The following is a 9,489-nucleotide window of genomic DNA, read 5'->3' as shown; positions in this document are numbered from 1 at the left end:
ACCCCATAATTTCCCAGCAGTAGAAGAGGGCTGACATAATTTTGATTTTCAGCAGTGTTGAAAAATGGGGGAAAATAGCCTTTGCAGTCCTCAATACCCGAAGTTTGGGGACGGTTGCTTAGTTTCATGAGTAAAAGATGAGGAGTCTATGAAACCCAGCAGTGCAGTCCACCTGCACTGTACAAGTAATCGATGGAGTGACAGTGTTGGTTATGGAGGGAAAGAGAAGGACACGGCGTGTCCTCAGAGAAAGAAGCCTTTGGGTGACCATGCAAGGATTGCAGGGCCCCTTCCTGTCAACGTGTCCACAGGCAACCCCACCAGTTTGCCCCAGGTCAACACCCCTTGCCTGTACTGCACCCATCCGGCACTTGAGCTGAGGCTTCTGTGGGTACTGACGCATTCCTGCCCCTGAAATCCTGGGGCCTCTCAATCCCAGCACTCAGAAGAAGCCTCCATGAAGGAATGGGTATGGCATAAGCCAGGAAATGAAAAGGTGGCATCGGGAAAACAACCACTCAGCACATGTCATTAGCTGGGATGTTTTTCGTTCATCATGAGCACCTTAGAAAATTGCCACTTCCATAGAAGCTACCTCTGGGCCTGGGGTGGGTCAGGGCCATCATAAAAGCCAGCCCAACTCCTCGCTGCCTCATTCACTTCTCTCACCTCCTCCTTGGGAACCAGGTGAGTATGAAGCCCTCTCCCCATGCCCTTTTTCTGCTTTTGTGTGTTCCTCCATCCTATGCTGGGTCGTGGTAGTGCTTGAGAGGGGGAAGAAGGGTGAAAACCTGACTCAGAGAGTGTCCGGAACTTGGCTGAGGGGGCTTTCTTTAAAGAGGTAATCAGCAGCCTCGTTGAGCCTGGCAACACTTTGCAGTAGTGTGTCAGGATGAGGCCAAGAAACCCTTTTGCCTCTCTGCCCAGGTTCTACCTCCTGGCTCAGCAGGTGCCTTTCTAACACTCATGGCTAGGTGACAGACTTGTGGTGGGCTGCTGCTCACATGTCCCTGTGCTCTGATTCCTCCCAACCCTCTCTCCCAGGTGCACCTCCAGCCTCAAGACATGTCCTGCTAATACCAGTGCCTGCCATGCCGGCCCTGTGGCCCGACCCCGCTGGCCAACAGCTGCAATGAGCCCTGTGTCAGGCAGTGCCAGAACTCCACCGTCGTCATCCAGCCCTCTCCCGTGGTGGTGGCCCTGCCTGGCCCCATCCTCAGCTCCTTTCCACAGAACACCATTGTAGGATCCTCCACCTCCGCTGCTGTTGGCAGCATCCTCAGCTGTGATGGAGTGCCCATCACCTCTGGCTGCTGTGACCTCTCCTGCATCACTAGCCGCTACTGCGGTAGAAGGTGTCCCCCCTGCTAAAGCCACTGGTGGCAGCCCAGACAAGGATCCCCAGGAATCTAGAAGCTAATACTGGACTGAGGACAGAGCTGCTGGCCATGGATTTCAGAGAAGCTGAGCATTCAGTGCTGCCCTTTCAAAGGAGGGCTGCTGAGGCTCTCTGAAAACATGGCCAAAGTCTAACTACCTTGCCTTCCACTTTATCCCATCTCTTTCTTGCCCTAAGAACCCCAGAGCCAACCTGAGGCATCTGCTGGCCCCCTCCCTCCATGGGGCAGGCAGCTGGATGCCCAGTGGGATCTGCACCATGGGTGATGGGCAGACTTTCTGCAGCTGCTGGTGCTCTCCCTGCACTGGCCGCCTCCTCTACAGGTGAACTCGTTTCCCACCTCAGAGTCATTAAAGTTTTCTGCATCCCAGCTTCTGCCTCCACATAATCCTTTCCTTGGTGGACATTGTCTCATATTGTCAACAAAGAAAGGCATTGCCATGGGTGGTGGGGCGTAAGGTGGGAGTGCAGGTGAACCTTTCATCATTCCCAGAGGAAGGGGAGGATGGGACACAGAGCAGTGGGTCCCTTCCAGTTACTGTCCCTTGGAGCTGAGGAAGACATCCTCAGCTCCTCCAAAGCCAGTGGGCATCAGGCTCTCTATTCTGGCATATCTGCTCAGATACAGCCCCTGGGCCTCAGAGCATGTCCTGCAGAAGGGAAGCGTGACCACTGCTGTCCCCTAGAGAGGAGCCAAGTGATGTTGGAGGCTCTGAGAGGTCAGCAGCTCACAAGCTTGTGCTGAAGGGACTTCCTCGTGCTTTGGACAGCCCTGTTCTGGGAAAAGAGGCTCCATCAGAAGTTGGATTGCATGGGAAGGAGCTGAGCATGGGGCCAGGAAGGGTCACCACCATGGGAGGGAGCTCGATGCCAACAGTGGAATTATGGCATTGCCTGGCACAGGGCTCATTGCAGCTGTTAGCCAGCGGGGTCAGGCCACAGGGCTGGCATGGCAGGCATGGCAGGCACTGGTCGTAGCAGGACATGTCTTGAGGCTGGAAGTGCACCTGGGAGAGAGGGTTGGGAGGAATCAGAGCACAGGGACATGTGAGGAGCAGCCAGCCATGAGTCTGTCACCTGGCCATGAGTGTTTCAAAGGCACCTGCTGAACCAGGAGGTAGAAACTGGGCAGAGGCAAAAGGGTTTCTTGGCCTTGTCCTGACACAGTACTCCACAGGATGCCCAGGTGGGAGTGATGTGAGAAAAAGCCTTCAAAACAGCCCCAGACCTTCTCCCCCTCATCCTCCTACTCATCCTCAGAATGAGGGGGCATGGCCTGCACCCAACAGCAAGGGTAGCAAGGGCAGGTCACCTGTACAACCTCCACCCCCCAAAACAGTTCCCTGCACAGCCCAGCAGTTACACAGCTGTGCAGGGCTAAGGTGATTCACAAGCTGATGTTGAATTCAGCCTGGCCAGGCCACGCACCAGGGCCCTCACACACTCCCAGTTCCCATCAGACAGGACACCCAAAGGACAGCAGCCAGTGCCGATGCCCCAACGGCTGCTCTGTGGTGCCTGGCCTTCCCCCAGGCATGAAGCAGCTTTCCCCAAGGCCAGCTCTTCTCCTGGCAGGGCCTGTTGCCCACCTCTGCCTCGTGGTCTGCTCCCCCATTAAGATCTTGGATAGACTTGTACAGCCTGGTCCCACTGCAGAGGAAATGAGGCAGGGTCGAGGGAAGTCCATGAGGTAGGACATGAGGAGGGCTCCAAGGACCAGCAGAGTGCACTGAGGAGGACAGGTCCTCCAGATCTCAGCACATGGCCATGCACCCACTGGAGGGGTCACAGAGTAGTTCTGAGTATTTTCCAAAATGGCTGTCATCACGTGATTCCAGGAAGGAGTATTGCCAGATGGCATGTTAGTTATGTTTCTCATCTTACTTTGAACTGTGACCTCTGAGGGACACATCCTGGAGCAGGTACTCGAAGAGACAGGCCTGCAGGAAACCCTGAAGAAGCAATGTGCAGCAGGAAAAACCAGAAAGCAAAGAGCAGCAGCAAGGAACCATTGCACAAATGGCACCAACCTACTGCATTGCCTATTGCCACACCAGAGCCATTGGGCAGAATAACCACAAAACCCAGGGAAGAGCTGAGGGCCTCTTCCCCAAGATCAGCCTTGCACAGAGATGCCCTCCCTACCCTGGGCTGTTGCACAGCCCAGGAAGCTCCCTGCACCAGGCTGTCTGGCACAGCACAGAGGTACAAGGCACTGTCAGAGACCTTGACTTCCTCCAGTGCAGGAAGCTGTATTTCCCTGTGGTGTTCAGCAATGTGGTGAGACGGCCACTCCGCTCAGACTCAGATGCTGCGTGATATGAAACCAGCTGTGGGGCCTGTCTTTACTTCTGCTGATACTACAAGACGGCATGAAACCTGGAGGTCTGGTATGTGCAGGTTCTTTGGAAGGTGTCTTTCTCCTCTACCGTGACTTGGCCTTCCTGCTGGGTGATGGTGGTCTGCCCCATGGTGCCTGGAAGAAAGCAAGAGTCAGCGACTGAGCAGGGAAAGGCTCTGAGATGCAAAACAAGAGGGGATGAAAAGTGTTGGAGGAGAAGGCTCCCTGTACCTCGCTCTGCCACAAGAGCCCCATGAATAGGCCTGCCCCTGGTGACCAATCTCTCTGACACGTCCTGCTGCGCATCATCTTGGGAGTCTCTCCTTCCTTGATACCTGTGTCTTCTCTCTCTCCATCCTCAAGCCCTTAGCTGGGTTGGCCTCTCCTGGCTCCTGCATGCTTTCTAGCCCCAAGCTCCTGTCAGCATATCCCAAGTCTGCAGCTCTCACATACATAATGGTCAAGAGCAGGTCTCATTAGATCAGGCTTGTCAGGGATGTGCCCATCGAGTCTTGAAAATTTCCAAGCCCAGCGCCTGCACAACATATGGGGACAGTGCATTCCAGTACTTGTGAAGTTTCAGGGTCAAAAAAAAGTGAAAAGTAAAAAGAGTTTCTTATATCTAAATAGAATTTCCCAGGTTCCAAATTGTCTATGTTGCCTCTCATCCTACTACGGTGCACTTTGTGAAGAGCCTGTATCCATCTTTTCCACATCCTCAGAGCACGCAGTTGTAGACACCTGTAATGTCTCCCTTGAGCTTTTTTTTCCTAAGAGCATGTTTCCTCAGGCTCTGAGTGTGTCATGTCCTCAAGCCCCCTGAATGCCTTGGGGGTGTCCGCTAGACTCACTCCCACATGTCAGTACCTTTCCTACATACCAAGGAGCCCCAAACTGAACACACAACCCCAGGCATGCTCTCAGGAGTGCCAAAGAGAGGAGAAGGAGCACTTCCCTGGGCATGCTGGCTATACTTTTTCTAAGACATCTCAGAGGGCAGTAGGTCTGCTTTGCCACAAGGCCACGCTGCTGACTCACCTTCAGCCATTGATCACCAGGCATCGCCTGCCTTCCCAGGTGCCTACAGCATGGTCCAAGCTACATCAAGAAGCTGAAGGGTGCCTGTTTTCAGAGGAACGATTTGCTCTTGACTCAGGCCTTTGGAGAAAAATCCTCTTTTGTTGTGCCCTACCTGGATGGACACTTCTGGTGGGAACTGCAGCACAAACTCCTTCCGCACGTGATCTGTAAAGCCAGAAAGGTATTTCAATTTTTCCTGCCTCCATATCCATCTATCACATCATCAGCTTTCTCACTGGGCTCATTCTCCATCTCACTTTCTATCAGCTACCAAATGCTCTTCCATGTATCTGAACAGTCTGCTATTGCAGGCTCAAGGTTCAGCCAATTGCTAGGTGCAAGGCAAGAAAGGCATTTTCCTTCCTTGGGTTAATTTGACAAGGAAATAAATCACAGGAGCATCACGTCTCCTGCCAAGAGCCATTCTCTCCAACAATGACCATCAGTGGATGCTGAGGGAAGCACAGGAGCAAGACAAGCAGGTAGGCTACTTTGGCTGAGTATCCATTCCTGGGTGCCAAGTCCCTGGGCCTGGACTTGGCTGAAAAAGTCACACCCATACATGCCTCAACAGCTTTCCTCACTGGCACACAGGCTGGGGACACACAGACCCAGCCTAAGCACAGCCCACAGCATGATGTTGCCCTCTGCTTTACGTGCTGCCTGGCCAGTTGGAAGCCCATCCAAGGAATGCCTGGAGAAGGGATCCTTTGCCAGTTCAAAGACAGGGGCCTCTGCTGTTGCAGAATCCATGTTTCCCTCTCTGCTTCTGAAGGCTGAGAATATGGACTTTGAACAGCTGAGTGAGCTACTAAAGCCATCCAGGCTTCCCTGGAGACCAGCAAACCTCAGACCTTCAAGCCCTTTCAGGTAACATAGAAATTCTCTTTCTGACTACCTATGGATAAAGTTGGAAGGTTTCAGTCGTGTCTACATCATTGTCTCATGTGTGTGTTGAGCTCAAACTCCTGACTCTGCAGGATGGCTTCCAAGTACTGGAAGAGATGCTCTGGGAGGAAATGATGGAGAAGCTTGGAAGAATCCTGATGCAGATTCCGATGCCAGTGCTTGATGTCGATGCCAGTGCTGATACTGATTACAATGCCTGACAGCAGGGGAACTGTCCCGGGGCCCGTTTGCAGATGACACCAAGCTGATAGGCGAAGCTGGTACTCTTGAGGGAAGGGATGCCCTCCAGAGGGACCTTGACAGGCTGGGGGAGTGGACCCATATGAACCTCAGGAAGTCCAACAAGACCAAGTGCAAGCTCCTGCACCTGGGTTGGGGCAATCTCCAGTATCAATACAGCTTGGGGGATGAATTGATTGAGAACAGCCCTGCAGAGAAGGACTTGGGGATACTGGTGGTTGAAAAATGGGACATGAGCCAGAAATGCGTGCTTGCAGCCCAGAAAGCCAACTGAGCCCTGAGCAGCATCAAAAGAAGTATAGCCAGTGGGTCTACTCTGCTCTGGGGACACCTCACCTGGAGTACTGCATCCAGCTCAGGGGTCCCCAGTAAAGAAAGAGATGGACCTCTCAGAGCAGAACCTCCAGGGGAGGGCCATGAAAATGATCCGAGGCCTGGAACACCTGTCTTATGAAGAAAGGCTGAGAGAGTTGGGGATGTTCAGCCAGAGAGGCTGAAGAGAAGGCTCCAGGGAGACCTCATTGTGGTCTTTCAATATATTAAAGGGGCTTATGACAAAGATGGAGAAAGACATTTTACCGGGGCCTGTAGTGACAGGACAAGGAGTAATGGGCCATCAGAGCAGCAACTGCCAAGCTCACCAGCCAATGATGGAAAATCCTGGCACAAGCACGCTTTTTAAATGCATGGAACACATGTATTATGGCTGCCCTGTGAATAACAATGGCAGCAGCTGGTTTAGCCTAAGCAGTGCTGCAGCTGCTTTCTGAGAAGATTTCTAACAAACCCATCTGGCTGGCACCTTGCTTCCTGATGCTGCACTTGCAGAGCACAGCTAGGAGCTGGACTCTTTCCAAGGGAGGCAGGTCACAGTTGGGGGGACCTGAATAGCAGCCTGCCAGGCCAGGTGAGGACTCTTGGAATATGCCAATTCTGCGGGGATGCTCTGAGGACAGAAGGTCTGTCCTCCTGGTGCCTGTGCAGTGCTGGGCACTCCCTCCTGCCAAAACTCTTGTAGTTCTGGATACAGCTCGAGTGGGAAAAGCAGATGAGGAGATGTTAGAGCTTGGCTCAGGAAGTTTGACATCTCCTCCCAATGCCACCTGCTAATTAACATTAGTTTGCCTTTTGAAGAGAGGGTATTCATCTGAAGGCAACTTCATCAGGCCACCTTCATGACCAGCATCAGCATGTGCAGCTGCAGGCAATCTGGCTCACCCCAGACACACAGCCCTTTGCTGTTATGTGAGCATGTCAGGGCAGAACTTCTCCCTGCATTGAAGCTGGAACTGGTCTCAGACCTCCACAAACACCCTATGGCGATCACCAGGGATGGGCTTGATCTTATCAGGCTTTGGGATTATTTTGACTTCTAAAGTGGGGAACCCCTGGAGCTGCAGCAATAGGGATTGTCTCTAGCTTTGACTTTGTCTCTCATATGCACCCTTTGCACGAGAACAGGCTGAATGTGCAAACAAGACCCTGTGGCTTGGACCCCAATACACTTTCTGCCTTTCCTGTAATGAGAACAGAGTTGATTGAACTACTTCTGTCCAACCCACAAAAGCCCAAAAGCCCTCTGCTGTCATTCAGTCCAACAGGAATGGCTAGTGCCTGATTGACCTTCTTAGCAGTGGGCTTTCAAGGACTTGCCTCAAGTTGTCAGGGGCACAGAGGCAGAGAGCTGGCTGGTGGAGTCCTGGTTCTCAGAGTGTGTGGAGAGAGGCTGTGTTTCCTCATGTGCATATGCATCTGTCTGTGCCTGTGGGTGTATTTGTTGCTGTGTGTTTGCATTTGTATGTTCATTTGCAAATGCACATGTGAGGGTGAGTGTCTGCCAGAGTATGTGTGTGAACAAGTGCATTTCTGTGTGTGTCTGTGCATGTGTTTGTGTACACACACGTTTTTTGCAGCTGAGCAAGTAAGTGTGTGTGGTGTCAGTGTGCATGTGTGTGTATGTGTGTGAGCATATGTGTGTGCAGATGTGCATGTATATGTCTGTGTGCGTGTACATGACCATGCATATATATATATACACACACATCTACACGCAGGTGTGAGTGTGCCAGTGCATATGAGTACATATGTGAACATTTATGTGATGACATGTCCTGGGTGGTTCATGTGTGTGCATCCATAGGGCTTCCTGTGTAATTGGGTGTGCATGCATGTGTGTTTTCATTTGTGCTCACATGTGAGGAAACGTTTGTGTTTGTGCAGGCACACGTGTGTGTTTCCGCTGCTATATGTGCACGAGGGCTCATGTGCATTTGTGCACATGCATGCTTGTGACTGCATGCACCTGTGCGTCCTCAGGCGTGGACATGTGTGTGCACCCTGTGTGTGGATGTGAGCACTTTTTCATGTGCATCTGTGTGTATGTGGCTGTGCAATTCCTTCCATTCACTTGTGATGTCAAAGGGAGAGATCAAAATGAGGAGTCTAACTGAAACTTGCAGTGAAAGTCTGGGCTGGCTCAGCCGTCCCACAGGGACAAGTTGCGGTGAATGTCCATGTTTGCCCGGGACTGCTGCACCATCCCTACTGGAAGTTATCTGGGAGGCAGCCCCTGTGCCTGCAGCCGTGTTTGCTAAGAAGTAGGAGTGCTGACACTTGGGCATTGGACCCTGCCCTTCCTCCAGCCCAGCCCAGGAGAGAGAAGCAAAAGAAGGAGAGGTGGGAAAAGGCTACAACCCCTCTGTCAGCATAAGAGGAGAGAGTGGAAGCCCACCTGGAGAATTCCCGACAAGTATAAGTCTGCACAGCCACATCCCTAGCCTGGGACAGCTGAGCAGCCATGGCATTTGGAGGTGGCAGGCATCTCAGTCACAGAGCTCAGGGGCTGGGCAGAGCATCCCCTGACTTCCTGGGGATGGGAAAGAACAGGATGAGAGCCTCCCTCCTGGTGCCTCTCTGCAGCCCAAAGCCAGTGCCTGAGACCTTTGCAGAGGTAAATGGCGTGTGGGGACAAATGGACTCGTGGGTGTGTGGGGCCCAGGAACGGAAGAGGTAAAAGAGGGGGCTCAGGGCTCACCTGCAGACAGGGAAGGAAATTCTCTCTGCTGTTGCAGCCCCATTTCCCACCAGCAGGCCCCAATGAGCAGTGACCATGGACACGGAAAGCCTGGCTGGAATAAGAGGAAGAAGGTCATAGACAGGAAGAAGCCAAAAGTCACCTAGAGGTGCAATTCCTCAGGGAAACAGCTCCCAAGACAGACAGTGTTTCCACCTCTCGCGCAGTGCTCTTCCTTCCACCACCAGCAGCCCCTGGGGGAAAGAGGGTCTTTCCCTCACCCACTCAGCGAAGAGCAGCAGGCATTGGGGTGTCTGACCTCGAATGCCTTCCCCCCAGGGCCAGTTGCTGGTCACTCAGACTCAGATTTCAGTGTGGGACATGAAGGTCCTTGGGGCTGGAGACCAAAAGACTCATCAGCTCTTTGGCTTTCCTGGGCCCAGCACAGTGACCTCAAGACCCTGGTCCCTTCAGTTCAATACCTGCCCAGTCCAAGGTCTCAGTCCT

General features: G+C 52.8%; 1 pseudogene; it reads left to right on the top strand.

Annotated features, from left to right (window-relative positions):
* Positions 1 to 457: 457 nt before the first annotated feature.
* Positions 458 to 1,371, top strand: LOC132319399 (feather keratin Cos2-3-like; annotated as a pseudogene).
* The last annotated feature ends 8,118 nt before the right edge of the window (positions 1,372 to 9,489 follow it).

Source organism: Gavia stellata, chromosome 28 (assembly GCF_030936135.1).
Source record: "Gavia stellata isolate bGavSte3 chromosome 28, bGavSte3.hap2, whole genome shotgun sequence".
Lineage (NCBI taxonomy): Eukaryota > Metazoa > Chordata > Aves > Gaviiformes > Gaviidae > Gavia > Gavia stellata.
The sequence above is the reverse complement of the archived record's forward strand: the minus strand, read 5'-3'. Positions and strand labels throughout refer to the sequence as shown.